At 45.9% G+C, this 13,268-nt stretch overlaps 1 pseudogene across 1 annotated transcript; it reads left to right on the top strand.

Annotated features, from left to right (window-relative positions):
- Positions 1-3,326: 3,326 nt before the first annotated feature.
- Positions 3,327-3,634, top strand: LOC308439438 (PAT complex subunit Asterix-like; annotated as a pseudogene). Its single transcript has one exon. The product of its transcript is annotated as a PAT complex subunit Asterix-like (transcript).
- Positions 3,635-13,268: the final 9,634 nt, after the last annotated feature.

Genomic DNA, 13,268 nt, shown 5'->3' with positions numbered 1-13,268 from the left:
ATTGTCTCTGGGCCTCCCTGTGTTTTCCCAGCAGCCTTCTGTTCTGAGAACTGACTCCCGAGAGCTGCCTGAGGGAGGTCTACTCTGTTAGATCTCTGAGAAGCAGTTCTCAGCAGTGAGTTCCACTGCCGGGACATGACGTACCTCGGGTGACTTCTTTTTCCCACGTCTGTAGCACATTTCCCGTTCACTGGGAGCAGATGAAATTATGCCTCCCAGGTTTGCTCACAGCCTCGAAGCCCCCCTCACTGGTCAGTACCCACCTGTAGTCCCTCCCAGCCCTCGGCGGTCGCTTTCGCCTGTCTCAGAGCTTCTGAAGGAAGAATGTTTGGATACTGGTCTTTCTGGCCCTGCTCCGAGTATTTTATTTCTTCGGATGTCAGTCAGCCATGACAACTTCATCTCACAAGACACACTCAGACGGGAGTAGTACATCAGGTTCCAGTTGGGTACAACTTGGGTCCCTGAGCTCGTAACTGTAGCTGTTTCTTCATTGTAGTGAGGCAAAAACGATGGCCCTTCTGACCCTTCTCGGGGGTCCAGTTAACAGCAAGTGTACCTAGCATTTTGTGTGGCTGCCCACACTGTCCATGTGGGCAGAGTCTGTCCATGTTAGACAGTGACTCCTCATGATGCAGTCCGAGGGTCCTGACCGGCTTCATTTTCTCTGCTAGTTAAAGAATTAAAAGGCAGGGGGAAAAATCTCTGGCATAACAGGTGGTAGTGGAGAAATCGTAGACACAGAAAACAGCCGCAGTGAGCGGTTGAGGGAAGGCAGTTTTGGGGTGTGTGAAACAGGCACAGACCCTCTGTAAAGCAGAGTGGGAAATTCAAGAAACAGAACTTTAGTCTCTTGTTTTCAGTATCTGAAGGTTTCTTTCCTGTAACTAGGGTCAGTCAGATTGAAGATACATGTTTGATTGGCTACAACTGTTTTATAACCCGTCCTGGCCTCAGACGTGATGAGCCAGTCCATCTGTGGGGTGTGGGTGTGGGAGAGAGATGAGAGCCTTCAAGGCTTTTGTTTTAAGCTGCCAGTCTCAGATCCGAAAGGTAAGGAAGCCAGCCGCCTTGGGAGTTCTCCATCTTTATTCCGTAGTCATGGCCCCCACCTGTGCCTACCTGGGAGTCGTTCATTCTTCCCACCAGCCAAGCCTCCGGTCACCACAGCTGTGTGTGACTGTTGTACACCCCCTCATGGGGATTATGAAGGATTTGTGTTTAAACGACTCCCAAGGCTCCGTTGTGCAGTAGAGTTCCAACATTTACCTTTTTTTTTTAAGTTGAGTTTTGCTAAATATCACAGGCTGGTCTCAAGCTTGCCATCCTTCTGCCTCTGAATTTCCTTTCCTGTAAAGCTTAAATAACAGAGACTGTCATACAAAACCAAAGACATAAAGTAGAGCTTAAATAACATCTCCTTGTCCCTGCCCCATCATTTGATGACAGGCTGAGATTCACGTGCACTAATGTGTAACCTCAAGCCTTGAGTGTCTCTCTTCCTGGGCGTGTATGTGGGGAATGCTGGGTGATGCGGAATTCTGTGCTAAGTTTAAACAACCAACCATGCCGTTTCCCGTACCCCTGCCAGCATCTCACCAATCAGCTTTCTCAGCCTCCCAGGATACACCTCTATTGTGGTTTTTGGTTGAGTAATTACCATCGAGATAGGTGTGAAGTGCTGTATCCCCTAATGGTTTGGCTCGCGGTTCCCTGTTGTGCACTCTCACACTCGTTGACCATAAGATTGTAGCAGTGTTAGCCAAGGCTGGTAGCGTGGTAGCCTGGCCTCTTTGCTTACAATTCAGACGCTTCGCATCTCTCTTCAGTTGCTCTGGCTAGAACCTCCAGCATCACTCTGGAAGCTGTGGACGTGGGTGGGGCATCTTCCTGACCCCAGGTGAAGCTCCACTTCTCGCTGAGGATGACATCGTCTATCGTTTTTTCCATGTGGCGTGGAAATCATTTCGAGGGCAGATTGGAAACATCACATTTCTTCTGGCCATTTAAGGAACTATCTTGCATTCTAGAAGTGAACCCCGCAAGGTTTTGGTATGTAGTCTTTTTACGTGAGTTCCATTTCGTAGAATTTGGCCTGCCAGTTTTCCGTTGACATTGACTGCTACTAGCAGCAGCAGCAGCATGCATGCGTGCATTCCTTGCTACCTGCCCCAGTGCTCTGAGTTTCCAAACGAGACACACATGCAGTCTTATATCTAATATACCGTAATCAGCTCAATGGTTGCACCACTCCCAAATGTCCATGTTGCTAGTGCCTCCCCTCTGATACTCCTGAGTTATTACCAAGATCTATATTCTGTCTTTGCCACCTTAGACCCAGCTGGGGACAGGGATGCTGGGGCCACTCCTCTGCTCTCACGTGGTTGGTATCTCCTGCAGCTCTCAGCCTGGACCTTATTCCTGTCCTGGTGTGATTCTCCTTTCTCTTGGCCCTCTTGCCCTCGAATCCTAAAGTCCTGCCTATTTCTGTGTCCAACCATTGGCCACTGGTAATTTTATTTATCAAACAGAACCAACTGGGGGTAGGGACCCTTAGTGCTTTATATAAGAATTCTCGTGCAATATTGGAAACAAAAGTAAAAAGTACTGGCCGTGTGTGTGTGTGTGTGTGTGTGTGTGTGTGTGTGTGTGTGTGTGTGTGTGTGTGTGTGTGTGAACTTGATATAAGCTGGAGTTACCACAGAGAAAGGAGCCTACCTTGAGGAAATGCCTCCATGAAATCCAGCTGTAAGGCATTTTCTCAATTAGTGATCAAGGGTGGGTGGTAGTCCTGGGTTCTATGAGAAAGCAAACTGAGCAAGCCACGGGAAGTAATCCAAGTGGTGTTTATTTTAGGCCACAGGAATGTAGATATGTTCTTGGTCTATATCCTCTGTAATGAGAGACTTACATTTAAAAATAACCAAGGAAGCCAGGCATGGTGGTGTGCCTACAGACCCAGCACTCAGGAAGTGGATGCAGGCAGTTTGGGGGTTCGAAGGCAACCTGAGCTACACAGGAGATTTGAGGCTATCCTAGGCTACATGAGACTCTAACTCCAAAATGAAGTGTCAGCAACATGACCAACCATGTGATAGTGTTCATTTCTAATAACTCCCTAGTAAGTTCCTGAAAGCACACACTGTAGACAACATTGAAGGAAAAATTAAACAATTTTACTATGTGTGTTTTTTTTTTTTTTAATGCTACTCTTGGTGTGTGGTTACTTTTCTTTGTTACAAAATATGACCAGTGTAACTTAAAAAAAAAAAAAAGTGGCTGCTGTTCTACCTGTGAAAGAAGGACGTCATGGTCTTCAGTCTGCTATGTCCACCAACATTATGTCCGGCCCAAGGAGGCCCAACAAAGTGCTGAGGAATAAGCCTCCTCCAAGCGAGGGTAACCCGGTTTGGATGACCCGACTCCGGACTACATGGATCTTCTTGGCGTGATCTTCAGCGTGTGCGGCCCCATGCTTGAGCTGAAGCGGTGTGCTTGGGTAGCTGTCCACTGTTCCTTTATCAGCTTTGCCAGCTCAGAAGACACTAAGCAGATAATGAGTAGCTTCATGCTCTGTCTCTGCCGTGGTGATGTCCTGTCTGCTGAATCCTCAGCCATGACACCCCCATGGTGATGCCACCTCGGAGGGTTGGTTCCTGGACTCCGGCCCACCTTCTCTCTGGCCTAGCCTTTGGCTGCCTCTACCCTCCCTCAGCAACTGTCCTAAACTTGCCTTAGTGTGGTTTCTGGACTCCCAGCGGAATGGAGGGGAGTTGGCCTTTCTTTGGGGTTCAGCTTCTGCTTTAACAAAGAGATAAACCTGCAGACCTCCCTTCTAACTTCCCTCCCCTGGCCACAGTTATGAGAAACAGTTCATGTTTCTAAGTATTCATTTGTTTTCTTATTGAAACCAGTTGATGTAAAAATATCCACTCTGGAAAAAAAAGTGTTTAATTAGGCTTATGGTTTCAAGGTTAGAGTCCATGATAGCTGAGTAAAGGTGTGGGAGCAGAGACAGCACACTGGACGTCAGGAAACTTTTGAAACCTCAGAGTCTACCAGCCATTGACACACCTGATCCTTCCCAAACAGTTCCACCAACTGGGGGCCAAGGATTCAAACAGCCAGGGGAAAGAAGGAAGCACACATATTAATCTCAGCACTAAGAAGGCAGAGGTGGGTGGGTCTCTGAGTAGTTCAAGGCCAGCTTGGTCTACGTGGTGGGGGAAGTGGAGGGAGACATGGATGGTGGGAGAAAATTCAAATGAGCTTGTAGGAACCATCATTCAAACCATCACACTTAATTTATAAAGCCTCCATCCATTGCAAGCGTAATATTCTGTGTGCATATTTAGACCATTTAGTTTTTAACCTATTAGCCACAATTTTGCCCGCGGAGCTTTTTGGCTAGAGACCATTTTCTAAGTAGTATTTATTTTAGGCCACAGGAATGGATATGTTCTTGGCCAGACTTTTACTGGCAACTATTTTATAATATGCCAGAGTTGTATCTGTATTTGGGGGGGGGGGTTGTAGTGGTGATAATATGACTCAGAAAGTAGACACACAAAATTTCTATCAGTGGGACAGATTTTTATCTGTAGTCATGGAAACCAGAAAATATAGCTACAGGTAAGCGACTGACCTTTGCCCAATGACTGAGTGTGTATGCCATTCTTAGTTATTTTTTTAGTGCTGTGGTAAAATACCACAATCAAGGCAACATATGACAAAAGGTATTAATTGGTCTTCTACATTGAGAAGGTTTGAATCCATGGTGGTGGAGCAAAGGCGTGGCTACAGGAATAGCTGAGAGCTCACACCTCCTCTCCTTCCCCCTCCCCCCAGACAAGGTTTCTGACAAGGTTTCTCTGTGAATTCCAGCTATCCTAGAACTCACTCTGTAGACCAAGCTGGCTTCAAACTCATAGAGATCTCTACCTGCCTCTGCCTCCCGAGTATGTCACATCTTGATCTACAAGAGGCAGAGAGGGAACACTGGGAATGCTAGGTGGCTTTTGTAACCACAACTACTGTCCACAGTGACACACCCCCTCCAACAAGGCCACCCCTAATCCTTCCCAAACACTTCCACCAACTGGGGACCAAGTATTCAAACATATGAGCCTATCTATGGGGCCCATTCTCTTTCAAACCAACACACCAACAAACCCCCCCTTCCGAAAGGCCCGTTTCAAATGCAGTATGAACATTGTGATGCTAATTTGTATCATTGGCATTCTGTTCTTCATGCCAAACTTTTAGAGCTAATAGTAAAGTACATTAACTTGATGTTACACAGAGCGAGATAGTTTATAATGCTCTTCCAAAGTGGGCGGTAGAAAGCTTTGCCCTGTGCAGGGTACCCCTGGGCTACAGTATGGAGCAGGGCATGTAGTGTCTGTGATGAGACTCTGGTGGGACTCGGCTGTGAAATGAGGGAGAGGAGCACCCCAGAAGATCCCCGTTTCTCCAGCTTCCCCAGGTGGATGGGAAAGAGGGAGAATGCAGGGGGAGGACCCTTAGCATCTCGTCTAGGCTCTGCCCCACAGTTACCTGGCAACAGCACGGGGTGGTTAGAGTTCCGGTACTAGTATTTGTTTCTAGTAAATTGACTTTGCCTATTATTCCCAGAGGCCTGGGATGCTAATGAGAGGATGGCGTGCCATTAACTAGACTTCTCGAGCTTGGGCAGCACACATCACAAGGGCAAAGCCATCCCACTGGGACTTGAGGTTAGATCGAGTTGAAATGGACTAGCATTCAAGTGTCCTGAGACTGGGTTTCGATGTCCTTCCTTGCAGTGTCAGAAAGATGGCCGATTCTAGTGTGTGTCAGTCGACAGAACCAGTATTCTTGATAAGCACTACAGTTCAACAAAACAAAGCAGAAAGGTCAGGCTCACGGAACTGGTTTGAAAACTGGCCCAGACACATGCGGAGGGATGAAGGACTCTTTACAGCTCTGCTTATGTGGACACTAAGATGAGACTAGATGTCTAAAAAGCTCTGCCAACATGTTGGATGCGCATCGCACGTTTCCTCAGCTCCCTATTTTCTCCCTGTTTCTGAGCCTCCTTGAAGGCTAACCCCACTGCACGAGCGCTCAGGGTCAGTTTCAGTCCAGAAAACAACAGACTCACAAACCCGGAAAGTCAGGGTCAGCATGGGTCATCTATCTCTGTTTCTGAAGTCTCTTAGTCGACCTGTCCTGCTCATGTCTACGTCCCCTACACGATGATTGTCGGCCTTGACCTCTGAAGGTTAATTCTTTGGTTTGCAGTCAGGGTTCTCTAGAGGGCAGAACTTACAGAATGAGTGCGTATATATATCGAACCTGGTTCCTCTGCAAGAGCAGCAATCCTCGTAACGCTGAGCCCTACTTATTTCTTTTATTATATGTCTGAGGGGAATCCATTTGAATGCAGAACCCACAGTGTGTGTGTGTGTGTGTGTGTGTGTGTGTGTGTGTGTGTGTGTATGTCTCTCTGTGTATATGTATGTGTGTATGTGTGTATATGTGTGCATGTATGTATATATATGTATGTGTCTGTGTGAGTGCATGTATGTGTGTATATGTATGTATGTGTATGTATGTCTTTGTGTATGTATGTTATGTATGTGTCTGTCTGTATGTATGTGTATGAGTGTATATGTATGTATGTGTATGTATGTCTTTGTGTATGTATGTTATGTATGTGTCTGTCTGTATGTATGTGTATGAGTGTATATGTATGTATGTGTATGTGTATATATATGTATGTATGTGTATATATATGTATGTATGTGTGTATGTGTGTATATATGTGTATATGTATATATATGTGTGTATATGTGTGTATGTATGTGTATATGTATATATGTGTATATATGTGTATATGTGTGTATGCATGTGTGTATACATGTATGTATGTGTATGTATATGGAGATTTTTAAGAATGGCTTAAAGGCTATAGTCCAGCTAGTTCAACTAGGGCTGTTAACCAACAAGAATCTAGTAGTTGTTCAGTCTGTGAGGCTGGACATCTCAGCTACTCTGGAATCCCTAGGAAGTAGACGCTAATGCCAGTGAAGGAATGGATGTGCTGGTGAGGGCAGAGCAAGCAGGCAAATCTGGTCCACATCTCTCATCTAGACTGCCAGCAGAAGGTGTGGACCAGATTAAAGGTGGATCTTTCCATCTCTAAAGATCCAGATAAGAAACGAACCTTCCCACTTCAAATGATCTAATTAAGAAGAAAAATCCTCACAGGTGTGCCCAGCATTAGGTTTTAGTTAATTCCAGATGGAGTTCAGTTGACAACCAAGGACTCCAGGCTTTATCAGAGTTCTAGGTGGTGCTGTGTTTGGTTCACTCAGCCAAGCTCTTTGGTTTCCTAGCAGCAGTTATAAAATCAAAGCAGTGTGGCTGTCAGTGACAGTGCTGTCACTGTGGAAACAAAATGGAGGAAGTCTCTCCATAAGCCCTTTTAGGATGGTGTCTGGATTCTCGGAGGAAGACACTTCTGCAATTAAAGGGACTCTCTTCATTTTGATGTTTTATGCACCTCATTTCCATGTTTGGGGTGTGAGTCTTGTCAGATTCTGGTATTGCAAGGAATCTTCAAAATTGGGGTCAGAAAGAGTTTAATAAGGGGAGTTGCTATTTTCCTGAGGATTAAACATAACCAGAGAATGAAATTATTACATAATCAGTGGCATTGGCTACTTGATTAAAAACATATTTGGCCCTGAATTATCCTCTGGTTTGCTGTTCTCCAAAATGAGATTACGGCAATACAGGAGCAGAGAGAGCCTCTTGCACACGGCAGCTGTCCTGACACCAGCACTCTCTGGAGAAATGGACTTCTGACACAGATTTTCTACTCATGAGCTATCAGGAAATAAAAGAGGAAAGTACTGATCATCCCAACACTAGTCACAGCTCCTGTGCCCACTGAAGGTTATCTGAAGACAGTATGGGGTGAAGACAAAAGCCTGGAGCTTTGGAGTCAGATATTGACTTCTCTGCCTAAGCATCTGTGTAAATTTCACATCACTTAACCTTATTCAGGCTGTTTCGAGTCAAATCAAACTTGAGAAATGGTGGCTGCTTTGTAGGATTACTTTTAGGTTGTTCAGACACTGTGTGTAAAAGGCGAGGCAACTCATGCCTGTGATCCCAACCGCTCGAATGAGGCAGGAGAATTGCCTTGAGTTTGGGGCCAGGCTGGGCTACAAAATGAGATCCTATTTCAGAATGAGTATACATGTGCTTAACACACACTCGACCTCAGTCTGTGGCTAGCCCACAGCTAAGGCACTTAGTGTAATGCAGATCAGGGTACCCCTGGGATGGATTCCAGAGTATGAGGTCTCACTTTCTTCATTCTGGGAAGAGAAGCACATAAAGCCAGAGGCGCTTAGCTCCCAACACTTAATAGAATCTTCTGGGTGCTTTTATAAAGGGCTTACTGTAAACTCTAATTTTAGCTCACTTGCTTTTGGAGATGATTTTTCCCCCCTCGGTGTAGTCCTGATGTCCTGGAACTTCAGTGAGACGCCTGCTTGGAGTCAGACCTGAGAAAGGAGGTGGAAGTATGGAGCGAGGAGTTCATTGCAAAGCTGGTGTGACCTGCTGTCACATCCTTCCGTGTGGAATGCCAGCGAGCTACAAGCCCGTGTGGGATTGCGATTCGCCCCTGCTAACCGCTTCCCCCTGTGGCCCATGGCTACATGGGAGGAATGTCACAGGTACTCGGGTACTTCACACTGATGGCTCCCGGCTCTGCTCAGCTTCACACACTGCCAGCACACTCGGTGCCAACGCCCCAGCTCCAAAACCCGGCTCCTGCTGACCTAAGTTATTCTGTTATTCATAGCCCAGCTCTCTGGTCTCTCATACAATTTTAGTTTTTAAAATTTCGTTAAGGTGGGTTTGTATGGCTCACGGGTTTGTCTATCTGGATGTCCTATGCACTTACGATGTACCCCGTTTGCCGTCCTTGCACCCTGCTCCTCCTCGTCAGCTGGGTGCAGTAGGTTGATGCTCTTGTTTCGTTCATCTACGTTCTCACTGATTTTTCTGCTGCTCCTCTTTCCCAGTGAGAAGAATGTTGAATACTCTATCTGTATTTATGGAATTTTTTTAGGGTTCCTTACTTGAGCTGGCTGGACTGTCTTAGGCCTCCACTGAGGTTTTTCTCGTTGAATTTGAAGCTCCATCTTTGGACGCTTACACATTTCAGATAGTTGATGGCTGTGTCCAGAAGTCAGCTTGATAGCCATATGGAAAGGTAGCTTTCTCTGTTCCCTGTGAGCTCATGAGTCAGCGGTCATGTCACACCCAGAAGACAGCACTCCTTGGGCTCTTGCCGTCTTCCTGTTCTGTCCTCTGTGATGTTCCCTTGGCTGGGAGGGGGTGACACAGACGTTCCATTTAGCACTAGATATTCAACAGTCACTTATTGTGGGTCTCTATGGTAACCACCACCTACTTCAAAAAGAGGCTGTTCTGACCAGTGCTGGAGCAATGCTGATCTATACATATGAACATAAATATTTCAGGGCACTTTGATGGACACATGCATGCCCACTTAGCAAAACAACAGTAGACACTTCCCCTCTAGGACCTGTGATTTTTTTTTTAATGTTTTAAAACTCCATCTAATTTCTGTTCCATCATCTTCCAGTTTTCCCATCAGTAAAGTTGACAAAATTAATAGATTATTGTAAGATTATTGTAAGGCTAACCATGAACCCATGGTACAAGAGTGTCTCATACACGCTGAGTAAGGACTGGTTGGTGTCGCTAATACTGGATGAAAAGTGTGAACAAAGAGGCTCGACTTCTTATTCTTACTAACACAGAAGTCATTATCTGGTTCCACTTGTAACCCTGGATGCTCTCACGGCGTCCACTGAGGGCCTGCACTGGTGTAAGGTACACAAACGGATCCCTTGGCACAGAGCCAAATGGGGGAGCATTCCTCTGCTGAAGTACTGGGCCTGAATCCCAATTTGTCATTAAGGGCCTAGAATCTTATCATGGACTTCTGAATGGGCTTATAGTAGCAGGCGTGAATTCCCTCCTTTGATGTGAGCCTCAGCTCCAATCAGACTGTGGGACACTGCAGGCAGGTTTTTAGAGAACACAGTTAGCATGAGCACACACGCCGCCACAATCTTTATTTCATGTGTTTTGGTGTTTTGCCTACATGTATGTCTACGTGAGAGTGTTAGATCTTGGAGTTACAGATAGTTGTGAGCTGCCACGCAGGTGCTGGGATTTGAACCCTGGTCCTCTGAAAGAACAGTCATTGCCCAGGAGTGTCACTGGTCAGCTTTAAGTCATCCACGACAATTGGACATGGAACTCATCCTCCCTTCCAGGATCTGTATGCTGTGGTTGAAAGTTTTCATATTCAGTAAAGTATGTCTGGGAAAGAGAGCCTAAGTCTGCTCCCGAGCCTACATCTAAGCCACCTACCTGCTCGAGAACCTCTTTTCTCTTTCGTCTCCTGTCATTCTCTCGGTGTCTGAGCATTCTTCTACTTCAGTTACCAAGTGTCACTTGCAGGGTGAACTCACTGGAGAACAGGACCCGAGGTTTCCTACACTAGGATTCCTTTGACAGCTAACAGCCTTCCTAATCTTTCTGGATACCAATGAAGTGTTTAAACCTCTTGGATGCTAAAAAAACAAAAAACAAAAAAACAAAAACAAAAAAACAGCTCACTTTAGCCTTTGCGATGAACTGAGAGCCGTCCACGGACCCTTCACAAAAATGACAGCGCAATAAAGGCATGTCCGGACCTGATGGTGACGGTGGGACGGTGACGGTGAGAGATGGCTTTCCCAGACACTTATAAAACAGAAAGGAGCCGAGAAACAGGTTGTGAAAGTTCATAGGCCAATTAAACAGAACGTTTCATCTCATCCCGAATGCGGTTTTCCCAGGGCTGTTGCAGCAGGTGTAAGGTCATGGGTCACGTGCGGTGCTTCCCCAGCCACGAGGTGCGTGAGACAGTCTGGAGGGCAGGTCCGCATGCTACCCTGCTTCCTGTTAGCATGGTCTCCCTGGAGCGTGACTGTGAGCCAAGCACCGGGGAGTCGTTCTTATTAAGAAGACTAGAAACACTGGCCAGTAAATCGCACGGCTATGCCCCAGTTGTGTATTATGTAACGGGGTAGCACTGAATCACTGTATCTATGTGTGGGAGGCATCCAGGTTGATTCACTATGTCCAGCTTTCTCTTTCATTAACCCCCTTTGTCTTGATCAGTGCAGAAGAAACGTCACTGTTGACTCTTTCAAAGAACCAACTCTGATTACATTGATTTTTCTCTTTGTGTTTCTGTTTTCTATTTTCTTGACTTGTATTTCTGCGAACTTTATATTTGTCCCCTTTTTCTTTAATTTCTTTGGGCAGGAACCTAGGTACGTGACTTCGGGTTTTGTGTTTTGTTGTTTTTACCTCCTTCATATCTACATCTCTATATATCTGTGCAAACTGTGCTGTTCGGTTTTTGGTTTTTGTTTTCCCTGTCAACTCGACACAGCTAAGGTTACCTGTCAATTGAGCAAACATCTCTGTCTGATCGGCCTGGAGCGCAGGAGAAAGCAGGCTGAGGGAGCCATGGGGAGCCAGCCAGCAAGCAGAGTCCCCCTTGGTGTCTGCTTCAGTTCCTGCCTCCTGGTTCCTGCTTGAGTTCCTGCCTTGATTTCCACCCGAGACTGTTAACTAAGATGAGAGAAACCCTTTCTTCCTCACATTGCTTTTGGTCATGGTGTTTTAGCACAGCAGTAGAAACCCTAACTAAGACAAAACTATTAACTTTCAAATTGTTATTGTATCTCCTTCCCACGGCTGATCTTTCATTAATTCTCTGTGTCTCATGGGAATGGTTGAAGTCTATTCTCCTGGACATCTTGACATTTCCCACCCTGTGGACATCATCAACAGCTCTGTCTTCCAAACCATCAACTGTATTCTATTTTTATGTGTTGTGTTTCCTTTCCTTTATAAACCTAAAATGTTTTGGGTTTTTGTTTTGTTTTGGCATGGTATATACGTATATTTGTTTTTCTGGTCTTTTCTTTTATCATATTTGTGCTTATAGATCTCAAGGGTTCTTCTTTTTCTGCTTCCGGTGTTGATTTTACAATCTGCCTTTTAGGGGGCTTTGTTTGTTTGAGACAAGGTTTGTCTGTGTAGCTCTGCCTGACCTGGAACTCACTCTATAGCTCCAATCTGCCTCTCCCTCCTGAGTGCTGGGATTAAAGACATGAGCCACCATGCCTGGCTGTATTATTTAAACATTTATATTGGTATTTAAATATCTGTTTTCAACTTGATACTAGTGTTCTTGGGATGGATCTAAAATGAACTCAGTCTAGTTTAGTTGACTTTTAATTCAGACACTTCGCTGTATCTCTCTTGTTCCGCTGTCCTCAGCCGCATCAGGCGATTGTCTGCCTGGTGCCCTTCCTGTTCTTCTTGTCAAGGGTGGGTGGATCCCTGTAGAGTCTCTCCTCCCTTACACTCTAATATTACATCATTGGTGAAATTGAGGAGTTTCTCTTTCCCCCATCTCCCTACCCACTGGCCACTATTCAGGTCCGGATCTGATCATTCCTCATCTAAGTTACTGCGTGAGCCTTTCCTGTCACGTTCAGCCTCCATGTGGGCCTTGGAGGGAACATTAAAAAATGAAAGTCACATCGTACCACCTTCTAAAGTGACTCCAGATCCTTCAGCACCTGTCTGGGTTCAGCTACAGTCTGTGTAGTATCTGCCCCGGAGGTAGAGAACTCCACTGTTTCAGGCGCCCAGTGTCTGCAGAAGAGCCTGGTGCACAGTGTGGTGCCCTAACTGTTTGCTGAAGAGCTGGGTGAATGAACAGTCTTACACCTTTCCAACTTCATTTCTCATTGCTCTTACTTCAGCTGGAAGTGGTAGGGTAGACCTGTACTCCCAGCACTTACTATAGACCACTTAGCCTGGCACATTTCAGTCTGGGATCTAGCACTGTTAACTACTTTACAAACCATACCAAGGAGGTATGTGTGTGTGGGTGTGGGTGGGTAGGTAGGTGGGTGGGGGGAGGGGAGCGGGAGAACTACATGTTAGCTCAAGACAGCTAAGATTGTCTGGCTCCCCAAATGCAGGCACTCTTTTCTACTGAGATGTCTATTCAATGTCTGCTGACTTCAGTGAAAGCAGAGGGGTTCCTGGAGGAAACCCCCGGAGTATATCCAAAACAGGGTTCTCTTTCATGAGCACTTAGT

Source organism: Micromys minutus, assembly GCF_963924665.1.
Source record: "Micromys minutus genome assembly, chromosome: 29".
In the NCBI taxonomy this organism is placed as follows: Eukaryota; Metazoa; Chordata; class Mammalia; order Rodentia; family Muridae; genus Micromys; species Micromys minutus.
The sequence above is the reverse complement of the archived record's forward strand: the minus strand, read 5'-3'. Positions and strand labels throughout refer to the sequence as shown.